General features: G+C 33.3%; 1 long non-coding RNA gene across 1 annotated transcript in view; it reads left to right on the top strand.

The window, feature by feature from the left end:
• The first annotated feature begins 1,957 nt into the window (after positions 1-1,957).
• LOC138700257 (uncharacterized) overlaps positions 1,958-14,921 on the top strand; it is a 426,875-nt gene continuing 413,911 nt past the window's right edge. The window contains exon 1 of the long non-coding RNA XR_011332315.1: positions 1,958-2,466. This is a non-coding gene — a long non-coding RNA (uncharacterized lncRNA). The remainder of the gene's footprint in view (positions 2,467-14,921) is intronic.

The raw sequence follows: 14,921 nt of genomic DNA, 5'->3' as shown, positions 1-14,921 counted from the left end.
AGAGCCAATTGTACTGTCGATACTTAACACAGCATACTAGAGCGCTCTACCGGATGCAATAGAGAATCTCATACGTTCTATTACCTTTTGTAATGAAATAATGACGAAACTATGACGTAGCTGTGTAACAGTTGTACTGTTATACACGACGTACAGTATGTAGTGATTATTAGTAAGGAATTTACACACGACTTATAAACGAGCTACTCATTGTATAAGTATAAGACTGTTAAACGTCTGTATATAGACATGTATATCTTTTATACCTCTTCATAGAACATCTTGTTATTCATCATCTTTTACAGTATCCACCTCGCGTCAATGGAATTCCTTGCCACAAAGTATTAGGGGCTGCAAGACAATAAACACCTTTAAAAACAGCTTGAAAGATAACTTTATTAGCATTTCACTCCAATCATACTGATTTAAACTATCACTGACTACACTGTTACTTCTTTCTTTAGACATCATCCTGATAGTGCTGTATTTTCAAAATTCTCATAATAATCTCTTTCTATTATCTAATATTATTTGAAACATATTAACATTCTATGTATTTTAGCTTAATTCTGCTACACAGTTTATTTCAGTGTTTAATTAATAGTTCATAGTATTTTGTTGTTTAATTCGTAAATCACTCTTGTATACATATAACTCTCATCTAAATCCAATTGTTGAATCCTTTGTAAGTTCATGCATATGTATATATACTTTTTGCTGGTTGAGTGGAAGAGAAGGCCTTACGGCCTTAACTCTGCCAGCTAAAATAAATTATTATTATTATTATTATCATTATTATTATTATTATTATTATTATTATTATTATTATTATTATTATTATTATTATTATTATTATTATAGAGTTTTTATTAGTAAGACCGATTATCGTTAGTCTATCGCCAACTGGTCGCCAAGAAACAAACAATTTAAAACCAAGTTTTGTTTTCTAACAATCATTTTTATCAGCGGTCATCACAACAGTGCATCTTCGGGCTAGCGTCTTCTACCCGCGGATAAGACATTGCACCATCATGCATCCGTGACTGCTGGAGTGTATGATTTCTCTCTTCCCCTTCTGCACGACGGTGTATATTCCGAGACACTTCTTACTCTTTACCCATTTCAGCGCATGCTGACGACCACTGATTTATATCGTATTAAAAACCATTCCACTTCAAGTATTGAAGATCCTACAACCTACAAATGTAATTGGAGGTGCAGTGTAATTATTTAAGTTGTGTCATGTAATTAATTGAGTTGGTATATAAATAATTAAGTTGATATGTAATTAAATAAGATGATATGTAATTTAGTTGATATGTAAATAAATTAAGGTGATATGTAATTAATTAAGATGATATGTAATTAAGTTGGTATGTAATTAATTTAGGTGATATGTAATTACTTAAATTGGTAATAGTTGGGTGAAATAGAAGTACTTATAAGTTAGATTTACTTTTGCTTATCGTAGGCGTTATTATAGAATAGTTTTTATTTATAGTCCTAGGTTTATTGCATCTACTATTTATAGATTTACGTTTATTTTATTTTATTTCATTTACGTTTATTTTATTTTATTTTATTTCATGTAATTGTAATTATTGTATATTATATATCACTGCCACCGGGTGTATACCCAATTGTAGTGTTAATAAATACATACATACAACTCTCTCGCAATACAAAATCTTCCCTACAGCTTTTTTTTGTCCATCACAAATTGCGCATGATCTTGCCGGGGCTTGAACTCAGGTCTAAGGTACGGCAAGATGACAGCCACTCACATTAATGTGGTTCTGTTAGGTTGACAACCCTGTAACATTGCTATCTGAGCAGGAACAGTCTCGTCATGAGTGCTAAAAACTGCTACCGTGACGTCATACGAGGGGTCATATTGTGTATAATATAACAGCTGTTTAGGAGCAAGCTTCCCCCTCACCCCATCAGCTGCCAGAACGTACGGCCGTTGGCTAATAACACCATACTCCGTGGACTGATTATATTGAAAAGCTCGCGTTCGGAGGGAGAGTTTGGAGTATTGCACTGGGCCGCATGCTATCTGTAGCGACAGAAAATTCTATCTCGGAAATTAAGAATTAAAAATAATATAAAAAGTTTTTATCTCAATTCGGTCCATAGTAGCAACCGTTTTAAGAACTTCTCTTTACGTGAATATTGTTATGAAGTTATAAAAGCGTTAATAGTTCAGCAAAAAAATATAAAACACGCCGAAGAATTCTCGTAGTGGTAAATTATTATTGGTGCCTGCTTTTTGCCCCACCGAACTGTTAAATCCGTGAGAAAGTACGCGTAGAGTTACTCCTCGGGCAGATGACAAATATTTTAAACATCTCTGAAGTGTAATCATCAACGTCATCATTAGAAGAGGAATATACGCAAGAAACCAGCAGGAGTCGTCGAATGGATGAAGAATTTTGAGCATCTTCTTAACGGAGACATATAAAGGTGAGTGTCAATAAAGGAAAGAGGCCTCGGGGCTGTGTTGCCTTCGCTGCACGTTCGAAGACAAAATAAAAAGGGCAAAGGAAAAGAAAGAATACTTGCTCTAATTACAGGGGAGGGGGCAGCCGGGGGATTTTTTAAAGCAATGCTACGACCCCTGCAGATAAATGTGTTTTTGGTTTTAAGGTCTCGTGCAGAGATGGAATTATTGCCCCAAATACATTAGTTTAATTATTATGTGGCCGGAGATTCCAATATCGAGATGTGTAGCTGGTTACGTGGCAACGCTATTCTGTTGAGTCACCTTACCACAAAAGGAAGAATTTAAGGCTATAGAGTACGTTTCAGCTTTTTACTCTTACATGAATTTTACACTATAGAATGTTTCTGCCAGGCCAGTATTGTTTAAGGCTAAGATTGTTCGTTCACTTTATTGATTAATTATCTATTATTTAATTAATCCGTTTATCCATATTAGTCCTGATCATCTATTTTTCTCTTACTTTAATTTATTCATCCATTCATCTTATTCACATTATACACTCTTCCTTTCTTCCAATTATTTTTTCTTATTTATTTCTTTCCTTTCCATTCTCCTTCTTCACTCTTCCCCTTTTCATTTCGTTCCTTCTACCGTTCTTTCCCTTTTCTTTACTTCTTTCAACCTTCCTATTTTTCATCTTCTTTTCTTTACCTTTCTTCCATTTCCCTTCTTTCTCTTTTCCTTTTGTTACCCTCTACAGTAATTTATTTCCTTTTCTTTCTTTCCTTCAACCTTCCTATTTTTCATCTTCTTTTCCTTCCATTACTTCCATTCTCCTTCTTTACTTAGGGTAAACTAGGATGTGTTGGACAGTCGGGCATGTTGGACACTTTGTACTTTAACGTGTTATCTCGCCACTTGTGGGCATCACATTCTGATAGAAGTCAAGGACGGAAGTAGCCACGAGTGGGGCTACTTCCGTCATTGTCTTCTAGCAGAATGTGGTGCCCACTAGTGGCGAGGTAACACGTTAAAGTACAAAGTGTCCAATATGTCCGACTGTCCAAGAGACCCTAAATTACCCTATTCCATTTTCCTTTTGTTCCTTCTACTGTTATTTCTTTTCTTTTCCTCCTTTCAATCTTCACATTTTTCACTTTTTTTCTTTTCTTTTCCTTCATTTCATTCTCCTTTTTTACTCCTTTCCCTTTTTCTTTTGTTCCTTCTACTTTTCTTTTATTTTCCTTTCCTTTACTTATTTCAATTTTCTATTTTTCATCTTCTTTTCTTTCCCTTTCTTCCATTCCCCTTCTTTCCCTTTTCCTTTTGTTTCTTCTACTGTTTTTTTTATTTTCATTTCCTTTCCTTCTTCCAACCTTCCGATTTTTCATTTTCATTTCTTTCCCTTCCATCCATTCTCCATCTTCCATTATTTTCCCTTACTTTTTGTTCCTACTGCTGTTATTTCTCTTCCTTTATTTTACTTCTTTCAACCTCCTATTTTTCATCTTTTCTTTACCTGTCTTTCATTCTCCTTCTTTCCTTTTGTTCCCTCCTCTGCTTTCCTTCTTTGAAGCTTTCTATTTTTCATCTCCTTTTTCTTCCATTCCTTCATTTCATTCTCCTACTTCACATTTTCCCTTTCCCTTTTGTTCCTTCTACTGTTCTTCCTTTTCCTTTCTTTTACTTCTTTTAACCTTCCTATTTTTCATTTTTTTCTTTTCCTTCCTTTCATTCTCCTTCTTTACTCTTTCCCTTTTGTTCCTTCTACTGTTCTTTTTTCTTTCCCTTTACTTCTTTCAACTTTCCTATTTTTCATTTTTTCTTTTCCTTCCTTTCATTCTCCTTCTTTACTCTTTCCCTTTTGTTCCTTCTACTGTTTCTTCTTTTCCTTTCCTTTACTTCTTTCAACTTTCCTATTTTTCATTTTTTTCTTTTCCTTTCTTTCATTCTCCTTCTTTACTCTTTCTCTTTTGTTCCCTCTACTGTTCTTTCTTTCCCTTTCGTTTAATTCTTTCAACCTTCCTATTTTTCATCTTCTTTTCTTTACATTTCTTCAATTTCCCTTCTTTCTCTTTTCCTTTTGTTCCCCTCTACAGTAATTTATTTCCTTTCCTTTCTTTCTTTCAACTTTCCTATTTTTCATCTTCTTTTCTTCACCTTTCTTCCATTTCCCTTCTTTCTCTTTTCCTTTTGTTCCCCTCCACAGTAATTTATTTCCTTTCCTTTCTTTCTTTCAACTTTCCTATTTTTCATCTTCTTTTCCTTCCATTACTTCCATTCTCCTTCTTTACTTCTTCCATTTTCCTTTTGTTCCTTTTACTGTTCTTTCTTTTCATTTCCTTCTTTCAATCTTCACATTTTTTACTTTTTTTCTTTTCCTTCATTTCATTCTCCTTTTTCACTCCTTTCCCTTTTTCTTTTGTTCCTTCTATTGTTCTTTCTTTCCCTTTCCTTTACTTCTTTCAACCTTCCTATTTTTCATCTTCTTTTCTTTACCTTTCTTCCATTTTCCTTCTTTCTTTTTTCCTTTTGTTTCCCTCTACAGTAATTTATTTCCTTTCCTTTCTTTCTTTCATCCCTCCTATTTTTCATCTCCTTTCCCTCCATTACTTCCATTCTCCTTCTTTACTTCTTCCATTTTCCTTTTGTTTCTTCTACTGTTTTTTTATTTTAATTTCCTTTCCTTCTTCCAACCTTCCGATTTTTCATTTTTATTTTCTTTTCTTTCTGTTCTTTACATTCTCCATCTTCCATTATTTTTCTGTACTTTTTGTTCCTTCTGCTGTTCTTTCTCTTCCTTTAGTTTACTTCTTTCAACCTCCTATTTTTCATCTTTTCTTTACCTTTCTTCCATTCTCCTTCTTTCCTTCTTTCTCTTTTCATTTTGTTTCCTCCACTGTAGTTTTTTTCCTCTCCTTTCCTTCTTTCAACCTTTCTATTTTTCATCTTCTTTTCACTCCATTCCTTCCATTCTCCAACTTTACTTCTTCTCTTTCCCTTTTGTTCCTTCTACTGTTTTTTTCTTTTCCTTTCCCTCCCTTCCATTCTTAGACTACTATCTAGTTCACTTCAGCTGAAATGTAGCTTTGAGACACGGACGTAGTACGGACTTGAGCTTTGAGACACGATTTAATTTTACCTCAAGACATATTTTATTGCATATGTAATTATTGGAGTTATGGAGATCTTCAGTAGGGCATGCTTTACATGATCAACAAATAAAATAATAATTTAGACTACTTAAAATTCCAGTCTATGATTGTTCTGTAATAAAAAATTCATATTACTTTACTCCACGACTCATTTTATTGGAGATGAATGTAAGCTGTTTATTCTAAGAATTTATTTAACGGTCTGTCTGCTCATTTCCATGATTAATGAAATCAGGCAATCTACTTTAGTAATATTATTGCTAGTTCATACACAGGCAAAAACTTTATAACGATCTTGCATGCTGTAAATTGTTTAATGCTAACTATTACCCAGCCTCTTTATAATTTCTGTTCAGAAGCAACATAAAAATTAAGAACTTCCGAAACACTGCTGGCTAATTCATTAAAAGATCTTAGAAAAAACTTAAAATACAGTTCATCATATCATTTACGGAATATTTTCCTACCTTTTCTTTTTTATCAACAGTAATCTCACTAGAGGTTTTGATTTATCTAGAGAAAATCAAAACTCGAGTGAGATTTAATTGACTATTACACGATTAGAAGAAAATATATAAAGATTAGAAGTAACGAAGTACTCCAATACAATAAAATATTAATTGACTTACGAAAATACAACTGTCTTCAATTAATGTATTATTGTACCATCTGAACATTATAAATATTACGCTAGATGCATGATAAATGGCAGTGGTGTGTTATAATTATGTGATGTTATCTGGTGTGCCAACTACAGAATCTTCATTGAACTCTATAGATGGTTGCTAGTCAAGAAGGCTTTGTTGATTCGATTTCATTTTTATTAAAACAGTTGTATTCCACTTCAATTATCCGGATCCCAATAATCAACGTCACTTTACACATGATTTTCAATAAATCTTAGTATTAAACAATCTCTGATACGTGACTATCCATAATATCATATAGCAGGAGCTATAACATAACCTAAATAATATAAGCAAAGGTTTAAATTAAAAGTTTTAATTAGGGATGATGAAATAAGCAAGAAAAGTTTTAATTAACGATGATGACATAAAAATAAACATGAATAATTTTAAAAGAAACAATTATTGAAAGTACAATTTTCAAATTTGAATGTTTTAGTGGTTGGTGTTAGTGTTTTATATTAGACGTGTGCGTAAAAGAAATGCAACTCGTTGATGTACATGGTGTATTCCTCAACTTATTCAGGATTTCCGAATGGTGCTCTTCATTTATTTGTAAATAGGATCTCAGTGAAGATGCATAGGTATGACCAGTTCTTGAATGCCAATGCGAGTCATATTTGAAACTGCTGTGCATCGACTGGAGTGGTTTGTATTTTTTTTTTTTTTACGTCCAAACCAGCACAGTTTGAAATGTTGGCAAACAAAGAAACAAATGCTAGGGACGCGATAAAATAAAACAAATGCTAGGGACGCGATAAAATTGTGCGATAAGCAGCCATGATTGATTGAAATACGTCCTTTCGTACCGTTTTATTGGTGAAATGTAGTATGACGTAGTAAAAGTGTAATAGTCACCATAATTTTGTCTTTATATTCTTCTTCTCCATCTTCTTCACCGTTACATTTCGATTTCTCCTTGACTTTGCTCTTCGCTCTTACATTTTTCGATTTTACATCTTCAGAATTGTCTTCTCCATCATTAGGTCTACAATTTGCTTCTGTATTACTATCACAATTTTGTTGCTTTATAAGATTGAAATTTTATTCTTTTTCATTACTATAATTTTCTTCTTTTTCATTGTCACAATTACTTTCTATTTAATTTTTGCAGTTGTATAGTATTTTGTTCCTTTTCAATATTAAATTTAAATTCTTTTCCAATGTAAAAATTATCTTTTTGTCACTATCAAATTTTATCACAATTTTCTTGTTCTATTATTAAAATTATATTCTTTTTCATTATCAGAAATTTCTTCTTCTTCTTCTTCGTAATTTATGGCCAAGCTCTGTCTTTTCCTAATAATAATCATTATTACCTATAAGACAGGTGATAAACTTCTTTTTGCAGGTCGTACCAAAGATGCTGGAACGTATGGTTTATCATGACTATTTTCAGAAGAAGATCATTGTACATACATACTTAGTATATGACATGCCCTTTTCCTCTTGCCCAGCTTACTAAGTTACGCCTGGGTTTCCGCATTTATTTCTGATCTCTTTATTTATTTGCCTGACATGTAAAGTACGGCCTCTGATGCTTCGTAGTGTTCTCATTTCTGCTTTTGTTACTTATTGCAGTTACTCTTTCATCGTATGATGACGCAGAATATCTGCATGGAAATATCATATGTACTTCGGTACATTGAAATAATATATGATATGCGTAAATCACGAAGTGATTTAAGACGGCGCTTATTCCGTCGGATCCCGGCCAACTAGTCACTCATAACGAGTGCACCTCAGCACATGTGTGGACTTCGGTCCTATGTTCATAGACATCTATGACGTAGTGCAGAGGGCGGCCACTAGAGGGAACCCAAAGAGTTGGAACTCAATCAGAGACAGTTCTGTCCGACGTCGGGGTTGTATCCGGTGTGGCTTAGTGGATAAAGCATCAGCACGTAGAGCTGAAAACCCGGGTTCAAATCCCGGCGGCGGAGAGAATTTTTCTCCGTTCCATTACTCTTTCATCGTACTTATTGCAGTGTTGCCAAGTCTGGTACATAGCTACCGGCTAACTGTCTCCCAGAATCAGTTAAACTGGTGGAAACATCTGCCAGAAAAATATTTTGCATTTAATTCTATAACTCTTATATATTCATTAAAATCTTTCACTTCAAACCCAACATTCTCCAATATTTTCTATTTTCCACTACGGTACCCTCTTAGTCTCCACAAATGATCCACATATGAAGACCTCCCTCAAAGAACGTTGTATATCATATGTAAAAGCCGTTGATATACAAACTTCTTTGAGGAAGGTCTTCATATCTTAATGTTATGACATCTTCTTCTGCCCCGACTTTCCTGCCTCTAGTGCAGTTTTCAATAGACAGTTTCCTCTCAGCCAGTGACCCAGCCAATTCCTTTTCCTCTTCCTGATCATCAATGTTTCTTCATCTAGGCTACTCTTGCTGGCACAGCTTCGTTTCTTATTGTATCTGTACATTTTATTTAATTAATTGTATATTTTATTATGTAAATGCTTCACGGTTGTAAAATTAATTACGCAAATTTGATATTTTTACAGGTAATTATTAGCTATTTTAATATTCTGAACAGTGTTTTATAAAGTATAATGTATGTATATGAAGCTTAAAAGTTCTGTTCTTTTAGTTTTTATAATAGCTGAGATATAAAAGAAATGAACTGCACTAAATTTTTGCAGGGCAATGGTGTACTCCTCCCTTAAGGAAGTGTATGAATGCCGTAGAAATTTGTTGCACATTAATTTTATTTTATTGATATCTTAGTATTTTGAAATATCTTTCTACATGGTGGAATTTTTAACACTAACAACTTGGACAATTTAATATTAAACATTTCTACGTCAAGAGATACACGAAAATAAATTTCTTGATCTGAGATGCAAGGGAAGAAAGAGAACAAGAAATAGAGTAAAATATAAATAAATAAATAAATAAATAAATAAATAAATAAATAAATAAATAAATAAATAAATAAATAAATAAATAAATAAATAAATAATAAATAAATAAATAAATAAATAAATAAATAAATAAATAAATAAATAAATAAATAAATAAATAAATAAATAAATAAACAAACAAACAAACAAACAAACAAACAAACAAACAAACAAATAAATAAATAAATAAATAAATAAATAAATAAATAAATAAATAAATAAATAAATAAATAAATAAATAAATCTGTAGCCAACATTTTCTGGTAATTTTCGATTTTTCAAAAATAATTCGTGTTTACATGTATAATTAACCATCCTGAAACCGCAAATCGCTTTTTTGAAATTTTTGTTTGTATGTCTGTCTGTCTGTCTGTCTGTCTGTCTGGATGTTTGTTACCTTTTCAGACGATAATGGCTGAACGGATTTCGATGAAAATTGGAATATAAATTAAGTTCGCTGTAACTTAGATTTTAGACTATATGGCATTCAAAATACATTATTTAAAAGGGGGGTTATAAGGGGGCCTGAATTAAATAAATCGAAATATCTCGCTTATTATTGATTTTTGTGAAAAATGTTACATAACAAAAGTTTCTTTAAAAATGATTTCCGATAAGTTTTATTCTACGCAATATTTTTATAGGACTGATATTTAAGGCTATAGAAGACTTTTAAAATAACAATACAATATATTTTCACCGCCGCCTCAGATTATAGCATTGTTGTTCCTGCAGTAACTCCTGTGTGCAAAATATAAAATTTGTGAGTAGGAAGAAAAAACACATTTATTCATTCCATGGCAATGGTACATAGGAGATCGTGAATTCTTACATTTTCGAAAGAAAGAAATATAATTACATATCACTATATATGCTGAATCACTATTTAAGTTATTTGAAGGGTTCAGAACCATAGTGGGCCAAGCGCCATTTACTGAAGACGTAGAAAACAATGATTAAAATTAAGTTATTACCATAATTCAATAGAAACATATAGCAAGTAATATAAAGTATACACATTAAAACTAAAAGATATGTCAACCTTCATTAAACTATGGTTGCATGTAATAACAATTAAGAAACATGTTAAAAGAATTGTCATTGCACCAAATGAGTGGTCTCTGGATCAAAATGATCGCATTTTAATTTTTTAAATACAATTTAAATTAAGTAACATATTAAGCGATTTATCCTTGTATCAAAAACGAATGTTCCCTGGATCAAATGTTCTATTTTAATTACGTAATTACTTTATATTTATTTCTAACGGGTGCAGCGGAGCGCACGAGTACGGCTAATAAATAAATAAATAAATAAATAAATAAATAAATAAATAAATAAATAAATAAATAAATAAATAAATAAATAAATAAATAAATAAATAAATAAATAAATAAATAAATAAATAAATAAATAAATAAATAAATAACACAAACATAAATTTGTTTCGAATGTGTTTCATACAAGATTTTTTTAGACAGTCGTCCGAGAATTTCTAATGTATTTATATTTTAAAGAGAATAAAATTGTTGATTCGTTCTTTATCGCAATGGCGAACTTCTGATATTAAAGACGAAAGAATATTACATTCGCATGGAAAGAGATAGATTTCACGGCCTTCGGATATGTAGTAGGCTATGGTGATTGTTTTTCTGGTTACAGTCACGAAGCTTGAGTTTATGAGGGTACTAGTAACAATAGAGTGTGCAGGTACTATTTTGCATTATCTGTAATGGGGCGATAGTAGCGATCCTACCGGTTAGCAACTATCTATGGATGCATATTTGCTACGTACTGAGCTTCGTGACTGTATATACTAGACTGTGTTATTAGGAAGTTGTTTAAGTGGAGTTGTGCTTGTCACGTAATTTTGGAATATACAATTATTACAAAGAAAGTGCTAAATATAATTAGGAAAATGAGTGATTCGGACGCGAATAATGACAATGTGTGTATCAAATCTCCAAATATTGTAACTTTCAATCTAAATAATTGGGTTGTGAATATTTATAATAAATAAATAGAAATGATTGATAAAATGGCAGACTTACTAGTGTTAATTATATAAGCACGTGTGACTTACAGCTGTTTCGGTGTGTACTTTACACCGAAACAGCTGTAAGCCAAACGTGCTTATATAATTAACACTAGTAAGTCTGCCTTTTTATCAATCATTTGTATTTAAGTGTTAAAAGTAGTGTACTTAAGATTCAAGATGGAAAATAAATAGGATTTATGTCTTCAGTATTACTAATTAGCGTGCTTAAAAGTAACTTACTTTTAGGCACGAAAATTTACTTTTAAGCACGCTAAGTTAAGGATGCGAAAATCAATGACTTTTCGATACTAAAATGAGAATGGAAAAAAATCGTTTTAGTGTCGATAACAAAATGAACTACTATGACGGTTGTGTGCCCTATCCCCCTTAACGAAAGCAGGAGGTGTATCCAATGACAAGCCAGCAGATAGCACTGTGTGACGTCAGCTATGTAGTAAATTAGAGGTTAGGTAACAGGAAATGCAAATGTCTTACAAACAAACGTCCACTCTCATTTCTACCCTTCTCTTTTAAGATCGTATTTATCTTGATTAATATACATCATAAGAAACAGTTTTAACATTTTCAGTTCACTTAAAACAATATACACACATTTCATTTGTGTTCCGTATTTAAACCCTTTTTTTTTTCTTTCCTTTATCAAAGCTAGAATTTTTTGTAGCTGGAAGCAAATTGGGTTAATAATTAAAGAGGCGGATGTAGAGAAAAAGGAGGGGGTGCTATTAGTAACTGAGACGAGTTTATTTTCGATACCCCGAGGAAATGTAAGACGAGGGGGAGGTTTCTAGGTACTCATATATCTCTCTCGATCCACGCCTTCCCCCGGGGAATACAAGATCAAGTGAAATAGGTTTCTATTCTCTTCCATTACTGAAAGGATTCGTGTTACATGCGGAACCTTGAATTATTTCTTTTTTAGAAAGTTTCAGAGTACTCACCACCTCGAGCTATTTGGGTGTGGTTATTGATTTCATATTTGAAGGCGTCTTGTTTCAATCTGAGGTCTTATTTTGCCGCATTTGCTCATAGATCTTGTTGGTTTTTATTGAACCATAATATAATAAAGAGTCCAACGTATTATTTCAAGTGGCACTCTTATGAGATTTCGTGGGTACGTATGTGGTGAGCTCGTTATTTCTTTTACTGTCCTAATCCATATCTCAGCGCAATGGGGACGAAACGAACCCAAGACGTGGTATTAAATTTAAAGGCAACGAAGAGAGAGCAGAAACGGAGAAAAACGAAGAAGGTAGAAGAAAAACAAGACCGAGGTAAAAAATAACAAAGAAAGACAGAGACGAGGAGAAGAAATAAGGGAGAAGACAAAAAAGAAAAAGAAAAAAATAATAGAAAACGAGGATAAGAAAAATATAGAAAACAGAAGATAATATAAAAAGTAAAACGAAGTAATAGGAAATGGCAGAAGTCGAAAGGAAAAAAGAAGAGAGAAATACTAAAGAATAGAAAACTCAGGAAGAAACAAAAGTTAGAAGAGCATCTGATGTGTGTTATTTGTGAGTTTGAAGACAATAATCCCATTTATAAGATGTTTGTAGTGAGTTTAATTTGTAGACTGTTATCTGTAGCGCTCTAAAATGTTTAGCAAATAAGAACAAGGATGCGTCATTGAAATTCAGATTGCAAGAGGTAAAAATGCTCGACAATGCCATACAGCATTACTGGAAGCTTGTGGTAGAGAGACTTCACCATATCTTACCGTGGCTAGGTGGGCACATGCATTTCGCAGCGGGAGGGAAGATGTTCATAAAAAAACGTGGAGCTGGCAGACCGCAATCGGCAAGTGAACGCTGTAAGAGCGCTGCTGGAAGGACACAGTTGTTGGTTTTGATTTTGACGGAATCCTTCTCACTTATTCAGTTCCTGTCGGCAATCGTGTGAACGGTGCATAGTGTAGTTACTTTCTGGAACATCATTTACAACCAGCAGTGCGCCGTAAACGTCCAAATCTCCTGAATTCTCATCCTATTGTGCTACGTGATGGTGTTCGCTCACATATCTGCTCCGGTGGTTAGTTTACTTCGCAGATGGAACTGGGAAATTCTGGAGCATCCTCCATTCTCTCCAGATACGAGTCCATGTGATTTTGACCTTTTCCCGAAAATGGAATTACCACTTAGAGGAGATCGCTTTATAACCAGATAGGAAATTATAGCAGCAGTCGAGCAGTCTGTTCGAAGATTAGTACAACAAGACGCTGTGGATGGAATCCTTCGTCTCCCTGAGGTGTGGAGGCGGGTTCTTCATGTTGAAGGAGATTACTTCTGAGCACTGCTACATTGTGACTGTTCCAAAAATGTTTTCTTTGTTGTTAATTCAAATGTTGCCACTAATTATTGAATGACACACACACACACACACACACACACACACACATATATATATATATATATATATATATATATATATATATATAGGGAGGAAGAGAACCTATCACATTAATTCACAGAGGTAATAGATAAAGTCAATGTGAACAAGTTTTGTCAAATATGTTTTTTGATACGTCCGGTAGTTTTCAGAGTACGAAATGTAACGCGTTGCAACGCCGTAACGCTCCTTGAGGTCATTGCTCCAAAGTGGGAGTGAGTAATCATCCACACCGCAAGACTTGCGAGAGGAGAATGTAAACAAAAACGTCTCATCCCACTCCCACGTCTCACCTTCATCTCACTCAGACGCTAGTTAACCATAACAGTTGATAAAGCGTCGTAGAATAATCATATAAAATTTATTATTCTTGTGACAAAAGAATTTCTCAGATGTCTCTAATAGTGTCCGATTAATTATGTCCTTCAACATTCACGCATGCAATTTCAAATGTTCCTTTAAATTTACTATTTGTCCCTCTTTTTTTCCGAAACTAATATTTTCTTCATTTTCCCTGATAACTCAAAAAGCTTTTGATAAATTTTTATTACAGTTTTCATGTGTGTGTGTGTTTTCACATCTTGGGACCTAAAATATAAATATAATGAACTGAGCTCAAAAGTATATCAAAGAGTTTCAAAATGTTCTATGAACGCGTCTTTCACATAGCACATCATGATTTGAGTATGAGAAAAGTTTAACTTATGCTAAATGGAACCTTACATGCCAGAAACAAATCAGAGTGCCAATTTTCAAGTTGCATGGACGGCGTTTTGAAGAGGACTCTTTTAATTTTTTGGATTGTATGTAAGTACATGGAAGAAACATTGATGCATCATTATGATCCAGAAACATAAGAATGGAAACAATTTGGTTCTCCCCGCCTAAAGAAATTTTGCACTATGTACAGAGTGCACTCAATACGAGTAACTAAGTGGTAGGGATCCGACGGGATGAGCGCCGTCTTGAATCATTAAGTGATTACTTACGCATAGCATATTATTATGATGTACCGAAATAGGGCTACATATGATATTTCCGTGTAGGAATTCTGCGTTATCATATGATGAAGGATGGACAGAACACAGAAAATTGGACATTGTCCCACTGTCACATATTCTGTGACACTATACATGAGGGTAGGCCACCAAAGGGAAAACTGAGAGGTAGAACTTAAACTGAGGGGATTAGATCCGGCATCGAAACTGGAATCAGGTATGGCTTAGTGGATAAAGCGTCAGCACGTAGAGCTGAAAAC

This window comes from Periplaneta americana, chromosome 5 (assembly GCF_040183065.1).
Source record: "Periplaneta americana isolate PAMFEO1 chromosome 5, P.americana_PAMFEO1_priV1, whole genome shotgun sequence".
Classification (NCBI taxonomy): Eukaryota; Metazoa; Arthropoda; class Insecta; order Blattodea; family Blattidae; genus Periplaneta; species Periplaneta americana.
The sequence above is the reverse complement of the archived record's forward strand: the minus strand, read 5'-3'. Positions and strand labels throughout refer to the sequence as shown.